General features: G+C 39.9%; 2 long non-coding RNA genes across 2 annotated transcripts; both read right to left on the bottom strand.

Annotated features, from left to right (window-relative positions):
- Window positions 1–514: 514 nt before the first annotated feature.
- LOC124661742 lies at window positions 515–1,732 on the bottom strand. The gene is made up of 3 exons (XR_006990280.1): window positions 1,687–1,732; window positions 729–803; window positions 515–561 (listed from the first exon to the last, which is right to left on the bottom strand). It is a non-coding gene; the product is annotated as an uncharacterized LOC124661742 (long non-coding RNA).
- A 6,658-nt stretch (window positions 1,733–8,390) lies between these two features.
- LOC124661741 lies at window positions 8,391–9,608 on the bottom strand. The gene is made up of 3 exons (XR_006990279.1): window positions 9,563–9,608; window positions 8,605–8,679; window positions 8,391–8,437 (listed from the first exon to the last, which is right to left on the bottom strand). It is a non-coding gene; the product is annotated as an uncharacterized LOC124661741 (long non-coding RNA).
- Between the last annotated feature and the right edge of the window lie 235 nt (window positions 9,609–9,843).

Genomic DNA, 9,843 nt, shown 5'->3' with positions numbered 1-9,843 from the left:
TCAAATTCTCACTTGGGCATAACATTATACCCAAGGTTTTAACAAAAACTTTTACAACAAGGTAAAACCTTGAGGGTTTTCCCAACCTAAAGTTTATGTGTGAACTAAGATGTATAATAGCATAATGATTGCCATCATAACAAGAAGGGGTGTCAAGGTCATCCATACTCCAATTGAGCATGAATGGAGATGATCAAAAAGTAGAGCAATTTTAATGATATTATCCCAAGTGTTTACTAGAATTAGGGTGTCAAAAGGTGGTGAAATGTGATTCACATACTTAGAGCAAGTACGCAATATATCGAGAGGGGACATTACACACTTGGTGGCAAGTATGTAAAAGAATCAAGTTAAGCAAACCCAAGGAGACGCAAGAAATCAAGAGACCAAGGATAGAAAGATCTCAACCAAGAACATGGACAACAAAGAGTCAAAGTAAATGGCTTGCCTTGGCTTATTTGTCCCTGTACTTCTTCAATTCCATCAATATAAGAATTCCAACAATATAAATAATCTTCTCATCCGATTCCACTTCTTCTTCTTCTCCGGAATTGTTCGCATCTATCGCCGGAAAATATAAAAGGAACGCAATCAATCACATTGCATCAACAAGACAACATTCAATCAATCAACAAATAACCATGCAGCCAAGGTATAACATACTAAGGACCTATAGATACCACAAAACAACTTTAAGATTTTTAATTTAGAAAACCCCATTTATTTACCTAGTAAAGGTATGAGAGTGCCACGACTTAGCAATTGCCTCTCTAGGTACCACCATGGAACAAGCTAAGTACCCCCTGGTATATAACATCATAAAGAGGACAAGAGCATTAGTTTGACATCAAATACATTCACAAAACATTTTCAAACATTTTTGGAAAAGTAGAAAACAGTTTTCCTAATTTAATTTGCTCACTTATCATTATACAAAAATAGGAAGCAAACCATATACCACGTCATTTGAAAACTTAAGCAAAACAAAAGAGCTAAAGTTAGGTTGAAGAGGTTTTGTTTTGCAAGCATAAAACAAAGGTTGCCCACCTCTACTAAAAAGAGTTGGTCAAGGGTTTTAAATAAACCGAAAAGTTTTGCTTCAACAATGCATGCCACACATAAACATCACTAACAGCAACAAATATGTATGAACAGAGACTAATAATATTTTTCCTAGATAGCCAGTACTAATACAAGACTAACCCAATTGGAATCACCCAAAAATACTAAACCTACAATTTTAGGAATTTGTTTGAATCTGACTGTACAGAAAACAAGATCTGTAAGCCATAAATCGTAGAAAAATCCTAAAAATATGAGGCCATAGGCATTTGAAAGGTAATTAAACAGAGATGCATACACAATTGGATTTGGGTTCAAATTGTTTCTGAAACTCTCACAAATGGATTTACAAGTTTACTGCATGTCTGTACCATTTTCTTTCTCTCTAGATTTACACAACAGATAAATGTTTGAAACTTGTTTGAGATGATTAAGAAAACATTCAGTAATCCTACCGAATTGGAATCACACAATTAGGTTCAAAAATGGATTTTTGATGATTTAAAAGCTAACAGCCATGTCTGTAGGACACACAGAACAAGTTTAATTCACCAAAAATCGTACACAACTCATAAAAATATGAAGTAAGCTGCATCTGAAAGGTATTGAATAGGTGGTTCTTACCCAACTTGTTTCACTCCAAAATTCGTTTCCAAGCTCCTGGTTTAATTCGACAAAGCCAGATCTGACCAGATCTTGATATGTGAACCATTTCAGTTTCAGGAGGTCAATCGAAGTGAAACCACCGCCAAAATGAAGGTATTGAAGAGGGCTTTCACCTACAGTTGAGTTTGCTCAAAAAGGTTTCGTAAAACGGAGCAAATCTAACAAACAGTGAATCGGCATGTTTACAGAACTTTATTTACCATGGACAATCCGTAACGAATTTGAGGATGAGACCAACGCCAATTTGTAGATATTTTCCGTATCTATCTGCGGAACTTTGAATCACTCGATTTGGATCTGCGCACGAGATTTGGTGGATTTTACAAGTTCGTACCAGAATCTGAAACAGCAAGATAGCAGAAATTACTGCAAGGATTTGGACGAACTTTGCTCAAGAACTTCAGATCTGAGGATAGCTCAAGCTTCTCCATGCTTGGACCAACATGCACCTGCATCAAGATCCAATCTTAGCAATGGAGGAAGAGGAAGAGGAGAGAAAACCATCTAGGGTTGGGGAGAAGAAGGAGAGGGAGGCTCTTATGGTGAGGAGGAGCTTGAGGGAGGAGGGAGCTTCATCTTGGAGTGCCTTCCATGGCCATGGCCGGCCATGAAGCTTGGGAGGGGCAGCAGCTCGTGGGGAGAGGTAGGGGGAGAGTGTGGGGGAGTGGAGAGTGAAGGAAATGAAGCCAAAGGGGAGGTGGTGGCTGGCTAGGGCCAATTTATAGAGGGAGAGGGGTGGCTGCCTCCTTTTTTCATTGGCTATGGTGGGTGGCTGCCCATTTAGTGATTGGGGTAGTTGGGAGGTAAGCCTTGTGGAGGAAGGAAGTGAGGAAAAGAGGGCTGGCCGAAATTTGCATGCACATACAATGGCCGGCTCCATTCTTATGTCATGCAAAAATGATTCATCAAAAGGGAGTTCCCATCATGCATGTAGATCATGGAGGAGCTACATAATTCCTTGCCGAGATGGTGGCTTAGATGATGTGTAGGAAAATATAAAATAGCTAGAGATGGAGGAAGAGCGTGATGGTGATGGGGGTGTACAAGTTTTCATGTGCAAGCTATTTTGGAGATGGCCGCCACAAGATTTTGAGACTTGGCCATTCCAAACAAGATGAGACACATGGTACCCAAGTGCCTAAGCAAGACACACGACACCACTTGTGTTATGCAAAGAAAATAGGTTCCTTCAAGTGGTAAAGAGTCTAAGGTTTAGAAGGATAGTGATGGATATAATGATACAATAACAATGATGAATATGGTGACATCAATTCATCAATTCATGAGGTCAAGAATGATGATGGAAGAGAATAGAGGGGTGAGATAGGTACGAGGAAATATAAGTTTCTCTTCAAATAAGAGGTCAATTGGGAAGTGATTTGAAAGTATCAAATGATCATCTACATGATCAAGAATTGGAGGATGGAGGGGATACAATGTGGTGGATCAGAGATGTGCATAAGATGTGTAAGAGTTGTCATTTGAAAAAGATCTTGTTTGAAAATTATTTGAAACACCTCAATTGTCTAGGGACAATTGGGAATGAACTCAAGTGGAATGAAGTTTGAAAGTGTTGAGATAAAACTAGTTGGAACATAGGGGTTCAAAATATTCTACTTACTTTCTCAAGTAAGGTAGAGTTTTTCTCAAAGGTAAAAAAAATCAAGAGGGAAACAAGAAATGGTATAGGTACCATAAACAAGCTTTTTGTTAAAACAAAGCAAAATAGAGATAATGTTTTATAAATCAATACTTGGTAGAAATGGGATGAAAAACAAAACCCATTTCAGTTCCTTGTTTTCTTTGAAGAGAAATCTTGGAAAGTTTTAATAAAACTAGAAGTAGTTTTGTGATCAAAACTAGAGAAGGAAAACTGTAGGATTTTTGAGGAGGGAAACTAATTTAGGGAGGAGTGTTCTCAAGGGTAGATGGTGGCTACAAAATGTATCCATCATTCCCACTCTTGGTTTTGTGAAGATTAAACTTGAATAAAAGCAAGAGGTAAAAGTGAAGGAAGTGATCTAGAGTTGAATCATTGGATAGGGTATAAGATCAAGTTGAATATATGTGATGCAAGGGTAGAATGAGACATGCAGGATGTGGAAATTGTAGAGGGAGATGCACAGATGAGATCCATGCATTGAGATCACCAAGTTGTGAATTAAGGATGATTGAGCTATCTTGTACCACAAAGAGAAAAAATCAAGATGGCACACCCATGTTGTCATCAGGAGAGAGGTTTGATGTAGTAAGAAGGAAAACAATTCTTCCTAAGCCACACATGTGTTTTATTTGGTGAGTTGCTTGTTTAACCACTAGGGGTGTCGTTCTATGAGGTAGCTCAAGACAAAATTCAACAAGCAAATCAAGACAATTCATCTACCAACAGATCAAGGCAATTCATCATAGCAAACAGATCAAGGCAATTCACCTTAATTAGTCTATAGAAAAAGTTTTTGTTCCCCCTGATTTTTGAAATAAGGACAACTAATCAAGGTTGAAAAAGTTGGGGTGTTACAGATCTTCCACCCTTAAAATAATCTCGTCCCGAGATTACTGGGTGTAGAACTAGAGGGGTTATAAAGTCTAACCAAAGTCAGACTCCATTCTTCTGTAGACGTGCCGTTGTAGAGAAAGTCGTTTGCTTCATCTTCCGGGAGACATGTTGGATTTCGGCCGATGGCGAGCTTCATGAAGAGGTTGACTACTCCATGCGGGTGTTGGATCTGTAGCTTCTTCACGATCCTGGCGGAGGTTCAAGACTGTGGGAGGGTTAGTGCACCCAACGGTGCTTGAGCAGGGCTGAAAACCTTTTTAGAGTTAGCTTGATTTTAGTGGAAGACGAAGTCTTCCACCCTTAAGATTTTTCATCGGGTTCTCGGAAAAACTCGGAGCTTCGCCTTGTAGTTCTGTCCGGGGCTTCGGAAGAAGTCATCGGTCTTCCTTGTTCGGCTGAAGAATCTTCGGGGGCGACGTGCGGACCACCACTTCAAGAGGCACTCACGGTGTTAACCGAACCATATGGGACGCGCGGCGAGTTAGAAAGTTGAAGAAACGCCTGGTTGGTACCCATATGAAGCAGCAACGGGGGTCGTCGAAGACAATCTTCAGCTTGAGGGTCGGTGCTGATTTCGGTAGCAACTAAGAAGTTAGCGGGTAAACTACGCCTAAAGTCTTGAGTCTTGGAGTATCTTCAGAAGCTTCATTTGATGAGGACCAGATGAACCATGTGGTGTAGCTCGGCTTTGACGCTATTGTTCTCTCAACTTGTTAGACGGTGTGTTCGAGGGTAGTTTCAAAAAGATATCCTCGCGGTTAGCGCGAGTATACTCCAAGGTTAGACCAAGTTAGCATGTCTTCTCGTAGAGGTGCAGTCACTCTTGAAGGTAGGGCTTCTTCTTTCTTGGCGTAGTGGAGATGCTCCAGCTGATCTTGAAGGAAGTCAGCGTAGATAGGGGTCGGGTTAGTTTTCGTGACGGTTGAAAAACAACTTCCAACAGGTTTAGAGTTAGAGTCTTTCGTTAGTCTACCCAATTTAACTAATAGTTAGCAAAACATCGGCGAGGCAAACTTTAATCCTATCATTGCATGTGACACCCATACAACCATAACCAGAGTCAAAATAAAACTAACAGAGGCTACTGGTATTTTTCCTAGATGCACAGTAACAAAACAAGATCAACACAATTGGAATCATTCAAAAATATTTATTTTTCAATTTTTGAGACTCAAAATACTAACCAGAAACAGTGATCGAGTTTTATTTATTAAAAATCGCACAAAAATCCTAAAAATACAAGGTCAGTGGCATCTGAAAGATAATTTCATACTGGTTTTAGTGCAATTGGAATCACATCAATCGGAGCTATCAAACTATTTTTATTAGCAAAACAGTACACTGGCAGATTTCCATTTTTAATTTCTGTTTTACAAATTTCAAACAATTAAAAAGGACGGGAACGTCTAAATAGCAAGACATACATGCACACAACAAACAGATACAACCACTCAAGGCAGCACACTAGGGAACTACAAGCAATCAGCATACCAAACAAGGCACTCTAAGTATCTAGAGATACCTAACACGTGGGGATAGCTCAATCGAAGAGATTGAGTTTTTCCTATCCATCCTATAGGTTTGGGGCTGGTCACATATGTCGACGTCTTCATCTTGCTGGCATCGACTTCAACTTGGATCCTTGTAGCATTTGGTGGTGAAGGGGCCGGGTGTTGAGTCATTGATGTTGAGGCGGAGGAGAAAACTGTGTAGAACTTCTAGTCTCGACATCCCGGAAACATGAGGTCTTTGAAGAGGTAGCTGTTGAGGTGCTCCCGAAGTCGATATCTTCTCGTGGCTGGCCTAAAAATTACTAGTCAAGAAACTGAGGACTTGATCCCAGACGACTGCAAAAAGGTGCAAGTCCACGGAGGAACAAGGTCAGATCTTTGACATACTTTGGTGACAACCAAGGATATAATTTTATCATCCCTACATCAGCACGGCTAAGTCGGCATCCAATCTTCATTAGCTGCGGTTGGAGGTACTTGAGTCTTCCGGAGGGATTGATCCATCTTTGAGTTCGAGTCTCCGGTCTGAGTTTTGGGACATCGTCCAATATGTAGGTTTGAAGTGGAAGAGACAATAGAGTAAGGATTTACAAACCTTTTTATAAAGCGGAGAGGTAAGAATTTAGAAGCTTTGAATAAATAAGAGGAGTAGAAGCTATACTTCCGACTAAAAAAAAGAATTTGTTTCGTAAATAGTTTTTCCCAAGTACTTGTTTCCTAACTAACGTCCATGCTAACTAAGGTCTCCTACAGTCAGGATAGCTCTGATACCAGCTCTGTGGGGACCCCGGACTAGCTGTCCGAAATTCCCTGTTATGTATACAGTTCACGATCCCATGATCAGTGCGCCGTGAACACATAACCGAACTGATATCAAATTACACCATCCAATTACAAAGCGGAATAAGAAAATTACAACATGGTCACATGACCGATAATTACATAATAGCCTCGAAGGGCCTAACTAAACATCGGAGTAGCATCATCACTTCAGCGGCGCGAGTACCCAAGTCATCCGCCATAACCCTACGAGCAAGCGAGCGGGAAGACGTTCCTAGCTCGCATAGACGTCGCCAACTCCTTCTTCATCTGTCGAACTCCTTCAAGTCTGGCCAAGTAAATAGCCCGGGACAAAGCCGTGAGTACATTTGGAATTGTACTCGCAAACCATTTACAAAGTAACATATCAAGGAGAACAAGGTACCGAGGACTAACTAGGAGATCAAGAGGGAATGACCACTTATATAACAAGAATATGTTATGTAGAAGAGAAGGAGTGTTTTAGTGGAGTTAGCATCTCAACTTCATGGGTGAAGGAGATGAGAGAATATATCTAAGACCTCACTACTAGACTTAATTTAGGAAGATCTTTCACGACATAAACGCTTAGGAAGGGTAGACCCAATTTTTATCAATTCCTTTCCGACCACCTCATTGTGGTCATCAACCATTTTACCAGTACTCCAAGTACTCCAACACAAAACCCGTTTCTTTCCTTTGTCAAACATTTTCACAAACAAAACACATCAGGCTAAGCAACAGCCATTCCAACCGTCCATGACCGCGGACGCGGCTATTCGAATAGATTTTACTCTGCAGAGTTTGCACACTTTCCCCACAAGATCTGATAAATCCGCCGGGATCATCCCCGGGCCATCATACGAAAGTATGTGGGTATCGGATAACCAGTCGAAGCCTTTCGCCCATTCTAATTAGCAAGAGGTCCTACCCTATGGAGTATGTACCTCCCCGGCACCGTGGCAGCTCACCTCCTTTTGAGCGTGGCTCCACCGCCAAGCCAGGAGACCCATAGTGTCTTCCGGACGGGTCAGCCCCGAAGGCCTCCCGTTATACTATTGTCCCAACCTCGACAACCCGGACTCGGGGGTATCCGTACCCTTGTATAGTTATGCGGTGCCTCATGCTAAAGAGAACGAACGTCGAGCTAAGCCCCGTGCCCATGTTGGAGTAATGTGGTTGCGCTAGTTTGTTGTCATGGGTGAGTACTTAGGCGCCAAAGTTTTCGTAATACCCCAACCACTTTCTCATTCCCATCATTTTTACCAAATCCTTTCCTTTCTCAAATTCTCACTTGGGCATAACATTATACCCAAGGTTTTAACAAAAACTTTTACAACAAGGTAAAACCTTGAGGGTTTTCCCAACCTAAAGTTTATGTGTGAACTAAGATGTATAATAGCATAATGATTGCCATCATAACAAGAAGGGGTGTCAAGGTCATCCATACTCCAATTGAGCATGAATGGAGATGATCAAAAAGTAGAGCAATTTTAATGATATTATCCCAAGTGTTTACTAGAATTAGGGTGTCAAAAGGTGGTGAAATGTGATTCACATACTTAGAGCAAGTACGCAATATATCGAGAGGGGACATTACACACTTGGTGGCAAGTATGTAAAAGAATCAAGTTAAGCAAACCCAAGGAGACGCAAGAAATCAAGAGACCAAGGATAGAAAGATCTCAACCAAGAACATGGACAACAAAGAGTCAAAGTAAATGGCTTGCCTTGGCTTATTTGTCCCTGTACTTCTTCAATTCCATCAATATAAGAATTCCAACAATATAAATAATCTTCTCATCCGATTCCACTTCTTCTTCTTCTCCGGAATTGTTCGCATCTATCGCCGGAAAATATAAAAGGAACGCAATCAATCACATTGCATCAACAAGACAACATTCAATCAATCAACAAATAACCATGCAGCCAAGGTATAACATACTAAGGACCTATAGATACCACAAAACAACTTTAAGATTTTTAATTTAGAAAACCCCATTTATTTACCTAGTAAAGGTATGAGAGTGCCACGACTTAGCAATTGCCTCTCTAGGTACCACCATGGAACAAGCTAAGTACCCCCTGGTATATAACATCATAAAGAGGACAAGAGCATTAGTTTGACATCAAATACATTCACAAAACATTTTCAAACATTTTTGGAAAAGTAGAAAACAGTTTTCCTAATTTAATTTGCTCACTTATCATTATACAAAAATAGGAAGCAAACCATATACCACGTCATTTGAAAACTTAAGCAAAACAAAAGAGCTAAAGTTAGGTTGAAGAGGTTTTGTTTTGCAAGCATAAAACAAAGGTTGCCCACCTCTACTAAAAAGAGTTGGTCAAGGGTTTTAAATAAACCGAAAAGTTTTGCTTCAACAATGCATGCCACACATAAACATCACTAACAGCAACAAATATGTATGAACAGAGACTAATAATATTTTTCCTAGATAGCCAGTACTAATACAAGACTAACCCAATTGGAATCACCCAAAAATACTAAACCTACAATTTTAGGAATTTGTTTGAATCTGACTGTACAGAAAACAAGATCTGTAAGCCATAAATCGTAGAAAAATCCTAAAAATATGAGGCCATAGGCATTTGAAAGGTAATTAAACAGAGATGCATACACAATTGGATTTGGGTTCAAATTGTTTCTGAAACTCTCACAAATGGATTTACAAGTTTACTGCATGTCTGTACCATTTTCTTTCTCTCTAGATTTACACAACAGATAAATGTTTGAAACTTGTTTGAGATGATTAAGAAAACATTCAGTAATCCTACCGAATTGGAATCACACAATTAGGTTCAAAAATGGATTTTTGATGATTTAAAAGCTAACAGCCATGTCTGTAGGACACACAGAACAAGTTTAATTCACCAAAAATCGTACACAACTCATAAAAATATGAAGTAAGCTGCATCTGAAAGGTATTGAATAGGTGGTTCTTACCCAACTTGTTTCACTCCAAAATTCGTTTCCAAGCTCCTGGTTTAATTCGACAAAGCCAGATCTGACCAGATCTTGATATGTGAACCATTTCAGTTTCAGGAGGTCAATCGAAGTGAAACCACCGCCAAAATGAAGGTATTGAAGAGGGCTTTCACCTACAGTTGAGTTTGCTCAAAAAGGTTTCGTAAAACGGAGCAAATCTAACAAACAGTGAATCGGCATGTTTACAGAACTTTATTTACCATGGACAATCCGTAACGAATTTGAGGATGAGACCAACG

The sequence above is a fragment of the Lolium rigidum genome, chromosome 6 (genome assembly GCF_022539505.1).
Source record: "Lolium rigidum isolate FL_2022 chromosome 6, APGP_CSIRO_Lrig_0.1, whole genome shotgun sequence".
Classification (NCBI taxonomy): domain Eukaryota; kingdom Viridiplantae; phylum Streptophyta; class Magnoliopsida; order Poales; family Poaceae; genus Lolium; species Lolium rigidum.
Note: the sequence above shows the minus strand (reverse complement) of the source record. Positions and strands in the feature narration are given on the sequence as shown.